At 44.0% G+C, this 12474-nt stretch overlaps 1 protein-coding gene across 3 annotated transcripts in view; it reads right to left on the bottom strand.

Moving 5' to 3' along the window:
* The window catches only part of SGMS2 (sphingomyelin synthase 2), a 101683-nt gene that overhangs the window by 75967 nt on the left and 13242 nt on the right, over positions 1 to 12474 (bottom strand). The window contains exon 1 of one of the 3 annotated variants that reach the window (XM_032400967.1): positions 5280 to 5850. The exons of 1 other annotated variant lie outside the window; for it this stretch is intronic. The gene's annotated coding sequence lies outside the window, so the exon portion shown is untranslated. Of the gene's footprint in view, positions 1 to 4845; positions 5059 to 5279; positions 5851 to 12474 lie in introns of those variants that run through there. One more of the 3 variants, XM_032400968.1, reaches the window with a different exon arrangement.

The following is a 12474-nucleotide window of genomic DNA, read 5'->3' as shown; positions in this document are numbered from 1 at the left end:
CCCAGCAGGCCTCCCAGGGGACACAGAATTGCCTCTGGCACATTCCCATCCTTGTTTCTGCAGCGGTCTCTCCACCTCCAGAGCCCCTCCTCCCTTCAGTTCCTTCCCATTCACGGAAAAGCGTTTCAAGAGTTTAATTCTTATCACATATTTTGCATTTCTAATCATCCTAATAAAAAGAGGTAATTAAGTTCCAGGGGTAGACACGCATCCCCCCAATTCTCCATAAATATGATGCCCCCAGTTCCATTGTTTCAGTTGGGGAGCAATTTGCCTTTATTCAGATACTCATGGAGACTTTCTAGGTGAAGCGAGTACTGCCAGGCAAACTTAAAAGAGTCAAGGATGCCCGAAGGTGGGTATCTCAGCTCCTTCCCAATTCTGCCTGAGACTAGCGCTGACAACTGGGCATCTTTCTTCCCACAGGTGAAATGTATCACGATAAAAGAACCTCGGCACAGGCACTACCAGGCAAAGAAGTGACATTTACCTGAAGGGGCCCTTCCAGAGTCTTTCACCTGATTTGACTTTTAGCAGCTGGCTGTCTTTTCTGACAGTTCGGTTTTGAATTTGATACCTTTATTTCCTTTCACCCCCTCCTCTTTAACAATTTTAATATGTGGTTTTATTCTTTTTTTAACAGTACGAAGGGATATATTGAAAGACGTACATACACAACAATCAATCCACTTAATGCTGCTTTAAAAAAAAAAAATCTAAGAACGTGCCAAGTTTGGTTTGAAAATTTTAAGTGACATGATCAAACTAACACACAAAATTGTAAAGCTGAATCTTAAACTGTAAGCAAATCATCAAATTAGGTTTGGTAGCAGAGAAAACCAATCAGCAAATAACAGCTTACCCTTTTTATCCTTTTTTTTTTTTAAAGATTTTATTTATTTGAGAGAGAGAGAGAAAACACAAGCAGGGGGAGGGGCTGAAGGAGAGGGAGAAGCAGAGCGTCCGCTAAGCAGGGAGCCTGATGAGGGGCTGGATCCCAGGACCCCGGGATCAGGACCTGAGCCTAAAGCAGACGCTTAACCGACTGAGCCACCCAAGCGCCCCCCTTTTTATGCTTTTTATTCTATTACCTGTTTCTTTACATTCTGCTTTGAATTGCAACTTGTTGTTAGAAATTAATAAATAGAACTGATCTGAGTTTCTGTATGAAGAAGCTGAATTGACCACTACTCATAATCCAACATCCTTTATCAAAACCGTGAGGATAAAGTAACTAGCACTGGAAATGTAAAAATAAACCCAAAGCAAAATTTAAATTCTGACTCAGGGTAGCAAAGAGGGTATGATATTATCATAAAACCTGAGAATGCTTAAATGAAGAAATGCTTTATATCTATAATGAAAATTAGCAAATGGAAATTTATTGCACTTTCATTAAATCAACCCTAAAATGTCTTACCAATGATACGCTTTTCAAGAGATCAAACAACAAATGCAGAAGGTTTTTAAAAAGGTGACCTATTTAAAAGTGATGGAGCTTGGTCTAAACCTAGTGTAGTGATAAATCTGCTAAAGGCAATGTCTGAAATTTTTAACTTGTCCATCTTTCTGGGTGCTAAGGAGGCAAATTGTGGAAGTAGAATTTCTTGTAGAGAGCTACCTGGCAAAATTAGCACTGCTCCATTCTGCTCTATTTGCCCACAAAAGTTTAGCTTTATGGCTAATAACAAAATACAAGCCCAAATATCTCTTTAAGAAAGCCTGTGTGTTCTGTTTTCATCAGATAAATCCCTTGCGTAATGAGCTACTGACCTATTGTGCAGCTCCACAGAGAATGTTGATCCTATTGCTGAAATCTTATGAGAAACACTAAAGGAACACAGAAATTCAAACTCCTAAATTTTAAAGAGAAAGTTTTCTAATTCTGAATATGGTAAAAAAAAAAAAAAAAAAGCAGCTACATTAAACATTATTATTCCCTTTTTAAAACGCAAAATGACCAAAATCATCATGGATAGACACTTAGATATAGCTAGAAGGATACTTAGTGCAGAGTTGCTTAAAATAGTAAAACTGGAAACTAACTGTCCCAAAATAGGGGATTGGTTCAGCTGGGGATGCAGCCAGAGAATAGAAAACTATAAAAGCTGCTGTATAAGAGTATTTTAGTGATAAAGATGTCCATATTTGGATGAAAAAAGCAATTAGAAAACCATGTGTAGGGAATAAACTCAGTTTCGTAGAGAATGACTTTCTAGCAGGTGCAACCTCAGGCAAGTTATTTAATTTCTCTAAATCAGTGTTCTCAACACGTTAGCTCTTTGTGTTATATGACCACACAGGGGTGAAAAAGAATTTGAGGATATAACATTAAGTGATTTTTCTGGGTGATCGCTGGTTTGTTTAATCTGTACTTCTAAACTTCTGTTAAGTAATATACTACTTATTATATAGGGAAAATTTAACAAATTGGAATATTCTCACACAGTATTATCTTCTTAAAAAGCTACCATAGTGCTTTGCTCACAGTCAATAAATCTTGGTTTAGCTGAATTTACCCTTCAGATTTCATTTAAACAAGTTTGCTCTGGGGTTCATTTGAAATTATTTTAACTTAACGGCCTAACTTGTCTCTAATATTTTTATTGGACAAAGCAAGGCATATTTGCATTGTTCATCCCCCTAAGAATTTATGAGCCCCAATTCAGGACTCATTGTAAAGCCACTGGATCTTGCCTTACCAGTGGGAGGCAGCCTATGGGAGCCTACTCACTTCTGGTTTCCTCCCAATTCCCCATCCTCTCCTCCTTTTTGGCTCCTTCCCCCCACCCCCCATCATCAAAGGCAAGGGGCGCTCTCTACTGGACTGTAAGCTTCAAGGACATTTACAAAATCTCCTTCATGTTAGCATCACCAGTACCTAGCATAGTGGCTAGAATATAGTAGCTGCTCACTAAATGTTTAACAATGGAATGAAGTGAATAAATGTCTGATAGTTCAGGTTAGAGGAGTCAATTACTCCATAAGAGACTAGGTAAAGGTGGGTAGGCTACTCTAGTCCAAAACTGTCTAGAATTCTCAGTAATTGTCACTGCCCCCCCCCAAACTCACTTCAAAGTATCACTTCTTTAAAAAAGTTCCCATTTGTATTCCATTGTCTATTTTAATAGATGTAAGATTATTTCTATTTTGCCCTATATTTTGTTTAAAGTCCCTCCCAAACCCAAGAGTTTAAGTCACTTGCTCATATATGGCAAGTAAGTTAACCATCCAGATAGCCTCAGGTCTTCTGGATTCCAAAGCCCAAGACCTTTCCACATCATGTGGTGTCAAAAATTCCCAGTGACCTTTGACCCTTAAAGCTGTTGTAGATATGGTTAAGAACAAATGTTTCCAATAATGCCCGAGCAAATACTTCCTATCCTTCCAAATATTTCCTTGGGCTTTTATAAAATCCCAGGAGAAGAGAAACTGAGGCCAGGAGGCAGCAACCCAATGGTTTCCAGTATTTCCCTCCAGGTTCCTAAGTCAACCCGCTTTACTTAAAAATGAAAACTAAAGAAACCAAATTAAATATTAACTCGTAAAACAACACTTCAACCGAAGACTACAGTGAGTTAAGACTAGCAACAAACCAAGGAAAGGACTATAAAAAGGAAATTCTGCACTGCCTATTTTGAAGAAAAAAAAAAAAGGTAAGGTTAGAGTTTTCCACCTGTCCAGTCTTCCTCCAAATCCCAGGTTTTTCACTTTGGGGGGTTGCTCTGAATCTGTTTAAAACAGTGAAGGGCAGTTCCACTGAAATGGGGGGGGGCAATCAAAACCCTTTCGGGTATCCACAGTGAAACGCTTAACTTCCTTCTGAAGACCCAAGGAACTTGCCAAAGGATTTCCCACCCGAAACCCCAGCCCACCAAATTTATAACAGCAAATTTTGTGGAAACTAATTGGTTCTCACTCATGCCAGCTCTGGAATACACCATGATTTATACATAAACAGTTACAATCGGTTGGGGTCTGCTTTGTGCCAGACATTATGCTAGGTCTTTCTCGCTCTAAAACCCTCGTTACTATCATCTGTAGTTACAGTCCCATTTTACCGAGTCAGAGTGTTTAATGTGACTGAGAACCCACCGTTAATAGATGAGAGTACGAGTGACACCAAGGATTTGCAAAGTTAAGTTTAAATTCAAAATCCACGCCCAACCTAGAGTCACTGAACAGTGGAATCTCTTCAAAATTTACCATACACGTCAAAACGTTTTGAGGTCCTATCAGAGCAGACGAGATGAAACAGAAGAATGGCAAAGACTGAAAATAGATACAAAAGATGACAGAACATCTGAGTTGTTTCAAGAGGTGGCTGCAGGTTATTGACGATTATCCGTATCTCGGAGAGGTGGACGGGTCCATTCCCACCCGTTTGCCCGGAGAAGCCAACCCTCCCTTTCCTTAAGCAGAGTGGCTGGGGAATGCCAAACGTTTCAAGGTTTCAGGGTGGGCAGCCCAGGGCTGGACTATTGCTGTTCACACATCGTAAGTGGCTCTCAGAGAAGAAAAAGACAGTCCCTCCTCCACCTCCTGAACTTCAGTCCTGCCCTCCGGAGTGGCTCTGGACAATGTATGGTTTAATCTGTGTCCTTTCAACGCCAGGACCGAGTTCCCCGAAATGGTTGCAAATGAATGAGACGAACGCTCAGAGCAAGAAGCCTCAGCCACACATCCACCCCCTACCAGGCAACACCAGCGAAGGATGCCCTGGGGCGGGGCGCGCGGGGGCCGAATTAGAGCCACGTCCGCGGTCGCCAGCCACCTTCCCCCTCCCCGCGCGGCGCGCGGCTTCTCAGCCCCATCTCCTCCCCGGCCCCTCCGAGCGCTCCTTACCCGCTCTCGGCCGGGGCTCCCGACGCTCCCAGCGGAAGGCACCAGCACCCGGGCGGGGACCGGCTAGGGGACGGAGCCCACTGCCGCAGCCACCCCCGGGCCGAAGCCGCTAGAAAGTTTGCTCGGGGTCTCGCCGTGTGCGCCGCGGCCCCGCCAGGGAAGCCGCTCTCCGGGTCCCTCCCGCGGCCGCCGCCCCGCGAGGCCGCTCCCGGCGGCGCTGCAGCACCGGCCGGGCTCGGCGGCCGAGGACGGCTCCGTGCGCGCCGAGGGCGGGGTCTCCCCGCCCGCTCTGCCCGCGGCGCGGCGCGGCGCGGCGCTCGGTGTTTACCGCGGCCCGGCGGCCCGCTCTCCCCGCCCGCCGCCCTGCGCGCTCCTGACATCATTCATTCTCTCACACCCTCGCCCGCCCACTCCATTTCCAAACAGTGACTCACCCGCGGCCCGGTGGCGGCAGCGCCCGCTCCCGCTGCCGTGGCTGTCCAGGCGCAGAGCGGAGCTCGAAAAACCGGTGCGACTTCTTAAGGAGAAAACCCCAGCCGACCCTCCCCTCTCTCAGCCATTAAAGGTGCAGGGAAGGAGGGGCTTGGCAGGCAGGGCCGATTGGCTCCCGGCGGAAAGCCTGAGGGCCCAGAGCGGACCTCCTTGAGCGGTGACCGAGGTCAATCTGGGAAACTTCTTCGGGTGCCACTCACGGCAACTTTTAAGGATGGGGCCGGGAAGGGATCCCCCACCCCGTACCTTGCCTTATTCGGGAACTGCTTCTTGATGTCGGCGTGAGTGGGCTTGGGGACACCAGCGGTTATTCAAAGGGTGTCGCCCAGGCCTAGGTCGAAGAGGTGGGTTTCCAAACCTCACAAGGTTGCCTGGCAGGGGTCGTCATAGGTCCGCTCGGTGGCTAACTCTAGGTGTGCGCTGGAAGGCTGCTCCAAGTTAATGGGCTAATAATACTTTCCCTTCGGTGACTAACTACCGTGTCATTCGTCCTGCTAATTGATTTGCTTCTCTTTAAGGACAAGCGACCGTAACCAAAATAAACAGTGAAAGACTAGTTCTTTGCTCAAGTGAACATTGCGCTCTTCCGTAGCTTTTGGAGCACAAGGCGCCGGGGCTGTGGTTTCTTTGATGAGCTCAGCAGTTATGTTTTTAGAAGGGTGTTGCCTTCCTAAAAAATGGTCAAGGCTCTATGTTTCTTGGAGTTGCTATTCATACACCTGCTGGGCAGTTTTCAAAGTAAACAATGGCAGTCTCAGATTCTAACTTGGATGAATTAGAATGTGGCCAAAACTTTATTGAATTTAAATGATAAATTTTATGTTCATTTCTACTTCTGGGCAGGGTAATGATTTTTAGAATTTGCACTGGCTTATGGGTGATTCCATATAATAAACAAAAATAATCCAGAGATATCTCTAGGTGCCTATTGCAGAAATCATGTAGGTAAACAATAATTTATCTATGGTAATTAAAAACTACTATAACAAAAATATATGCAGGGCAGCCCCCAAACACACAGCTGTAAGAGGCCACTACAGAAGTTTCCCCCAAATGAAAATGCTCCTGAAATTAATCAAAGGTTGAGCATCACTGTTGTGAAAAATGCGCTCATTTAAAGCTACAGGAAGGTAAGGGGCACCTGGGTGGCTCACTCAGTTGAGCTTCCAACTCTTGGTTTCAGCTCAGGTCATGGTCTGGGGGTTGTGGGATGGAGTACCCCCCCCCCCAGCTCTGTGCTCCTCAAGAAGTCGGCTTGAGATTCTCTCTCTCCCTCTCCCTCTGCCAATCCCCTGCTCTCTCTCTCTCTCTAATAAATAAATACATCTTAAAAAAAAAAAAAAGGCTACGGAAAGGTAAGGACCCAGAAGAGAACACCAACAATTGAAGTTTATTTTCCTCGGGTTTATTTTTCCTTTTCAGTAGGAGTTCATATTCAATTTTACAAAGCCCAGGCATTTTGCCCAGAAGACAATAGCAAATAGATTGGTTTGCTGGGATGCAGTCAAAGTAAATGGAAATTCAAACCAACATTTTCTGTAAAGAATCACAGACCTAATCAGAAGCTTGAATGTCCTGTCCACTGGTAACACAGAGGGACTAGATTCAAATGCATAGCCATAGGCAAGTTTGGGTGAATATCCCACGGACTCCCTACTTCATAATGTTCAAATATTTGGACATTATGGAGATAAGTATTAATAAGGTTTTCTATGGGTCTCAAAAAATGATGTTGTGGGCTTTCAGGACTATGCACAAGGATGAGGTCAAAAAGCTCAGAACAAAGCCTGCCATCCTGCTGTCTTACTCCATGATATAAATCCTGCAGCTCCATCAGGGGGGGTCACTGTCTGTATGGAAGGCAGTTGAATGGATAGTTCTGGATTTGTGATTATTACTGTGGCTCAATTTAAATATTGTGAAATAAATAATTAGGTCATTTTATTATACACTTAAATATCCTCCAGTAAATGTAATAGAATTGTGATTGAGTTGCATGAAGTTTTTACATTTTATTCCTTGTTAACATATGAGAAAGCAAATTATTCATCTTAATTTCTAAGTTTTGAAAAATGGTGACTTGTCCTCACAGAGATGTGTTTTTTTTTTAACTTTTTGTTCTTACAATGTATCAAAGTTTCCTAAGTACTTGATTTAGTCAGCTTCCAAAAATTATAGTGCTGAATGCTCTAAGGGAAGGAAAGGGCTGGCCAGTGTGTTGTCAATTTTTTCTAAACCAGTGCATACTGTAAATACCGTCTTATAGATATGTCTTTGTTATGATAAAACATACTGATTAAGTTAGGGAAACATTTGTAGTTGTTATCTCCTCTTATAATAATTCCTACTCTGGATATAACCTAAATCATTGACTCAACCCACAATGTTAATTGAGTTCCTACTTTGTGCCCATGCTGTTTATCTAAGCATCACCATGTGCATCTTCTAAACATCGGTCTCAGCAATGGGAAAGTTTTCTTTAAAAATTTTGGCATAAGAATGTTTATTGCAGCATTATTTGTAATTTTTCCAGGATCCAGCATAGTGCCTGGCATGTAATATTCAATGAGTGAAATAAACAAATGAACAAATGAACAAGCCTTTAAGAACAAACCAATAGTGAAGTGACTCCATGTTATGGGATACTATGTAGGCAATAAAATAATAAAACAGTCCCATTGTCTCTGACTTTAGAAAACTGTCCTTGTTGGGGTACCTGGGTGGCACAATTGGCTAAGCATTCCACTCTTGGTTTCGGCTCAGGTCTGATCTCAGGGTTGTGAGATCGAGCCTGGAGTCGGGCTTTGGGCTCAGCACAGAGTCAGCTTAAGCTTCTCTCTCCCTCTCCCTCTGCCCCTCCCGCTTGTGCGCATGCTCTCTTGCTCTCTCGCTCTCTGAAATAAACAAATCTTAAAAAAAAGAGAAGAAAGAAAAGAAAACTGTCCTTGTTAGTGACAAATATAAGCAGTGAAGGAAGCAGAGGGAAAATACAACACACACGCTCACACCATTTTTGTGAAACAAACACCACTCCCATGAAAAAATCCAGAACCAAACTGTATTCCCTCTTAACAGTGAGATATAGAAGGGCAGAGTGTGAAGGAGAAACTTGTATTTTTGGACTATTATTCAAAGAACCTGTATTATTTTTTGAAATTAAAAACAGCAACGCAAGCAACATTAAAACTTAAGAAGACAGTGATATAAGTCCATGACATAGAGGGTTTATGGTCTCATTGGAAAGACAATAACACCCAAAACTACTAGAGAATAAGGCTGTTCACCTTCTGGATTTGGAAATTAGATATTCACTTTGTGCCAGGCCCATCCAAGGGCCAAACACCTACCATTTATTGAGTACTTTTTATATGCCAGGGATAATGCAGATTGCTTTAGCTGTATTATGTCATTTAATCCTTTCAGCAATGATCTGAGGCACTCAAAATGCCCTCCTCTTCATAGTAGGTAACCAAAGATAAGAGAGATTATCATTTTCCTGAGATTTTTGTTTGCTTCAGCACTTGGGTGGATGGTGGTGCCCTTTACCAAGACAAGGGATGCCAAGATAGGAACAGGTTTGTGAAGGCAGAGAATGAATTTTAAAAAAAGGAGTTTGAGATGTGGTTTGTATACATGGAGAGGTCAAGTGGGCAGCTGATTATGTTAGTCTGGAACTCAGAAAAGAGGCAGGAACTGGAGATATAAATTTTAGAATAGTCAGCATGTGGATAATAAGGAAGCCACAGGAAAAAATGAGATGGCCTGGAAATAGCGTCCGGAGTAAGAAGAGAAGTGGTCCAAGAGAGGCCCAACATTAGAGGGCGGGTAAAGGGGAACACTGCAGATGGGCCTGAAAACAAATAACTAGGAAGAGAACAAGGAGATGTAGTGTTGAGGAAACTGAGGAAAAGGCTATTTGAGAAAGATGGAATGGCCATCTACATTAAACGCTCCTGAGAGAGCACGTAAAATAAAGACTGAAAAAGTCCATAGTGTTGGTGACATGGAGGTCTCTGTTGGCTTTAAGCAGGGTGGGGAGTAGGGGGTGGGTTATGCCGAGCTGCAGTGGAATCTGATTGGGAGTGAGGGAGAGCTGAAGCTGGCAGGGGGCCAGCTGGAGTTGAAGCTGACCTGGCTTTCAGGAGACGAGAAGGAACAGCTCCTCTCCTACAGGAGGGAAAAGGGAAAAAAAGAAGCATGGGAATCATGTTTGTAGACTGCTTCTAGGAAGTTGAAATCCTTGCCTTCCATGCTTCCATTTTTCTGTGAGTGCGGAGGTGTGTATTAGTTTTCAGTTGCTGCTGTAACAAATCACAGACTTGCTAGCTTGAAACAACACAAAGGATTAGCTCACGATTCTGCAGGTCAGTAGTCCTCCAGACTCTGCTGGTTTCTCAGCTCCCGGTTTGACGGAGGACTGCAATCAAGGCGTTGACAAGCTGGGCTCTTATCAGTAGGCTCTGGCGAGCTTCCCAACTCACGCAGGCTGTTAGCAGACTCTAGTTCCCTCTAGTTCAGGAGCAAGGTCTCTGGTGCCCTGCTGGCTGTCAGCTGGGAGCCACCCTTGGCAGCCAGAGGCATTTGTCCCAGAGCCAGCAACAGAGCCCTGACCCCTTCTCACGCTTGGAATCTTCCTGACTTCTCCTTCTGCCACATCTCTTCACCTCAGCTGGAGAAAGTTCCCTGTTTTTAAAGGACTTGTGTAACTAAATTAGGCCCACATGGATAATTCAAGATACTCTTTCTATAGTAAAGCCCATAATCTTAATTACACCTACAAAGTCCCTTCTGCCATGTGATGTAACATATTCACAGGTTCCAAGAATTAGGGTGTGGACATCTTTGGGGGCCCATTCTGCCCACCACAAGGTGACATCGTCAACTGAGAATAAGGAAGTGTGTGCGGTGGGTGGTTTTAGAAAGAATGAAAACAGTTTGAAGTAGGCACACTGGAGAGTAAGAACATTAACTGACTAGAAAAACATAAATTTGGCAGATGGTACTGAAGACTGAAGTCAGGCCCATAGAGGTAAAGAGTGTCCTTCTCTAACAGCGCTCAGACACCTGGGCATGGGCACAGAGAATGGGGCTGGTAGATGGGATAGACAGGGAGGAAGGGAGTCTAGGATAGTGGCAATGAAGCAATGGGTTAGGGAATAAAAGATGGTCAGGGAGAGGAGCAAAAAGAGGAGGGGGCTGATGGATAAGGGAAAAGTAAAAGGATCAGTAACCTAGAGATCCTGGAGACATTGCAGAGATGTGAAGCAGGGGTAAGAGATAGAAGAGTTTGGAAGCACAGGGGATTGGGTGGTGAGATTTATGAACTACTTATCTGAGCAGTTTGGGCAATGGCAGGGCCTGAAATGTGGCTGTTGAGTGGATGGATGGGGTGAAGGAAAGGAAAAGAGAAAGAGTTCAGGGAGCTAGAAGAGCAATTCTCATGCATGCTGAAGTTACACAGAATGAGGGCCAGACAAGGGGTAGAAAAGATGACTGTAAATCAGGTGCCAAACAATTAATAATGAGTTGGAATGAGGAAAGGAAGAAGATAGTGTAGAAGATGTGAATGCCTCAGAGGAGCAGGGCATTTTATGAAAGCCTGGCATAATCTCAGTCCAGAAGTATCTTTAGAAATCAAAGAGACACAGAACCTACTTTTCAACTCCAAGGTACATAGAGTGTGAGGAGATCATTGGATATCTTTGACAGGCTGCAGGGAAAGCATGTCCCCAGATTGCAGTTAAGGCCAAAAAATACAAGGAATATTTAGAGACACAATTGAGCTGATAAGAGAATTTGTGATCATAAAGTAGGAATTTCAAAGGTTATTGGAGAAGGGTTTAGGGAGCCATGGGTAGAGTCGGGGAGATCAGGGGAAATAAATCACAGAGTATTTTAGAAATAAGCATATGGAAATATTCACGCAGATGGAATAGGCAGGTAAGTGGGGTGGGAGAGGTTTTCTCCCTAAACTCACCCCCCACCCTTTCTGGAGCTGACAGCTTCACCTTTTCCCAAAGCCAGGGCAGTAAAAGGTAGTCTTGTGTAATATAACTAAAAGCTGAAGAGGAGACATACCTATTTAGCATAATAGAGTTCAGGAGATATATCAAGACGAGATTAATCTCCATGCAAATGTTTTCATTTCATATTGGCTGTCCCATTCAGAGGACAAACTACTATGAGGATCCCTGCTCCCCTCCTTTACCTCCCTTAGGATCCAAAATCCACTAACTGGCCCCTAACCACCTGCACTTAGATATACTTGACAATGAATGACAAATCATGACAATGTTTTGGGAATAGACAGGAGAAAATGGGTTTAAAAGTTCTGAGCAGCTCTTTTGGGGAAGAGAGAGAGATCCAGTGGGGGTGGAGGTTGGGGGGCCACGCTTTACTGATCAAGATAGGATGCCTTGGAGTCAATTAGCATAGGGCACTGCTGTGGTGGAGCAGGAGTGGAAAGGGAATACATTGATTGGGCTGAAGAAAACAGTACCGCATCCTTTCCCAGTACTACTCCGGAGAATCTGGTTGAAATATAGTACTTGAACCAGAAGTAAGGGCTGGTCTAACCTTGGGGTCTGTGCATATGCTTGACTGGCTAATGTGGAGATTGCTTTGTTTTTACTGTATGACACTTCTACCATAAAGGGGTAAGTGTTGGGACCACATGAGAAATGGCAGAGATCGTTCTGAGAGTCTCTTGGAGGGTAGTGGGAATAAGTGCCTTCGAAAATGCAGCAGCAGTAGGAAAAAAATTAATGACCATGATTAATTCCCAGATAGATTAGCCTGGAGCAGCATTGCCCAAACTTGCCAGTTTCCTAAGAATCATCATCATGTGAAGCCCAACCATGACTTAACGCATCTTCAGGAGGGATTACAGACACCATTTTAAGTCAGTGCCTAAAATGATTCTTTTTTTTTTTTTTTTAAAGATTTTATTTATTTATTTGAGAGAGAGAGAGTGGAGGAGAGAGAGAGAGAGAGGGAAAGAGCACAAGTGGGGGTGGGGGAGGAGAGGCAGAGGCAGAGGGAGAAGGCTCCCCGCCGAGCAGGGAGCCCAATGATGCGGGACTCGGTCCCAGGGCTCTGGGATCATGACCTGAGTGGAAGGCAGACGCTTAACCGACT

Source organism: Phoca vitulina, unplaced genomic scaffold (assembly GCF_004348235.1).
Source record: "Phoca vitulina isolate PV1807 unplaced genomic scaffold, GSC_HSeal_1.0 scaffold3, whole genome shotgun sequence".
NCBI classification, from domain to species: Eukaryota; Metazoa; Chordata; class Mammalia; order Carnivora; family Phocidae; genus Phoca; species Phoca vitulina.
This window is presented reverse-complemented; position numbering and strand designations above follow the sequence as displayed.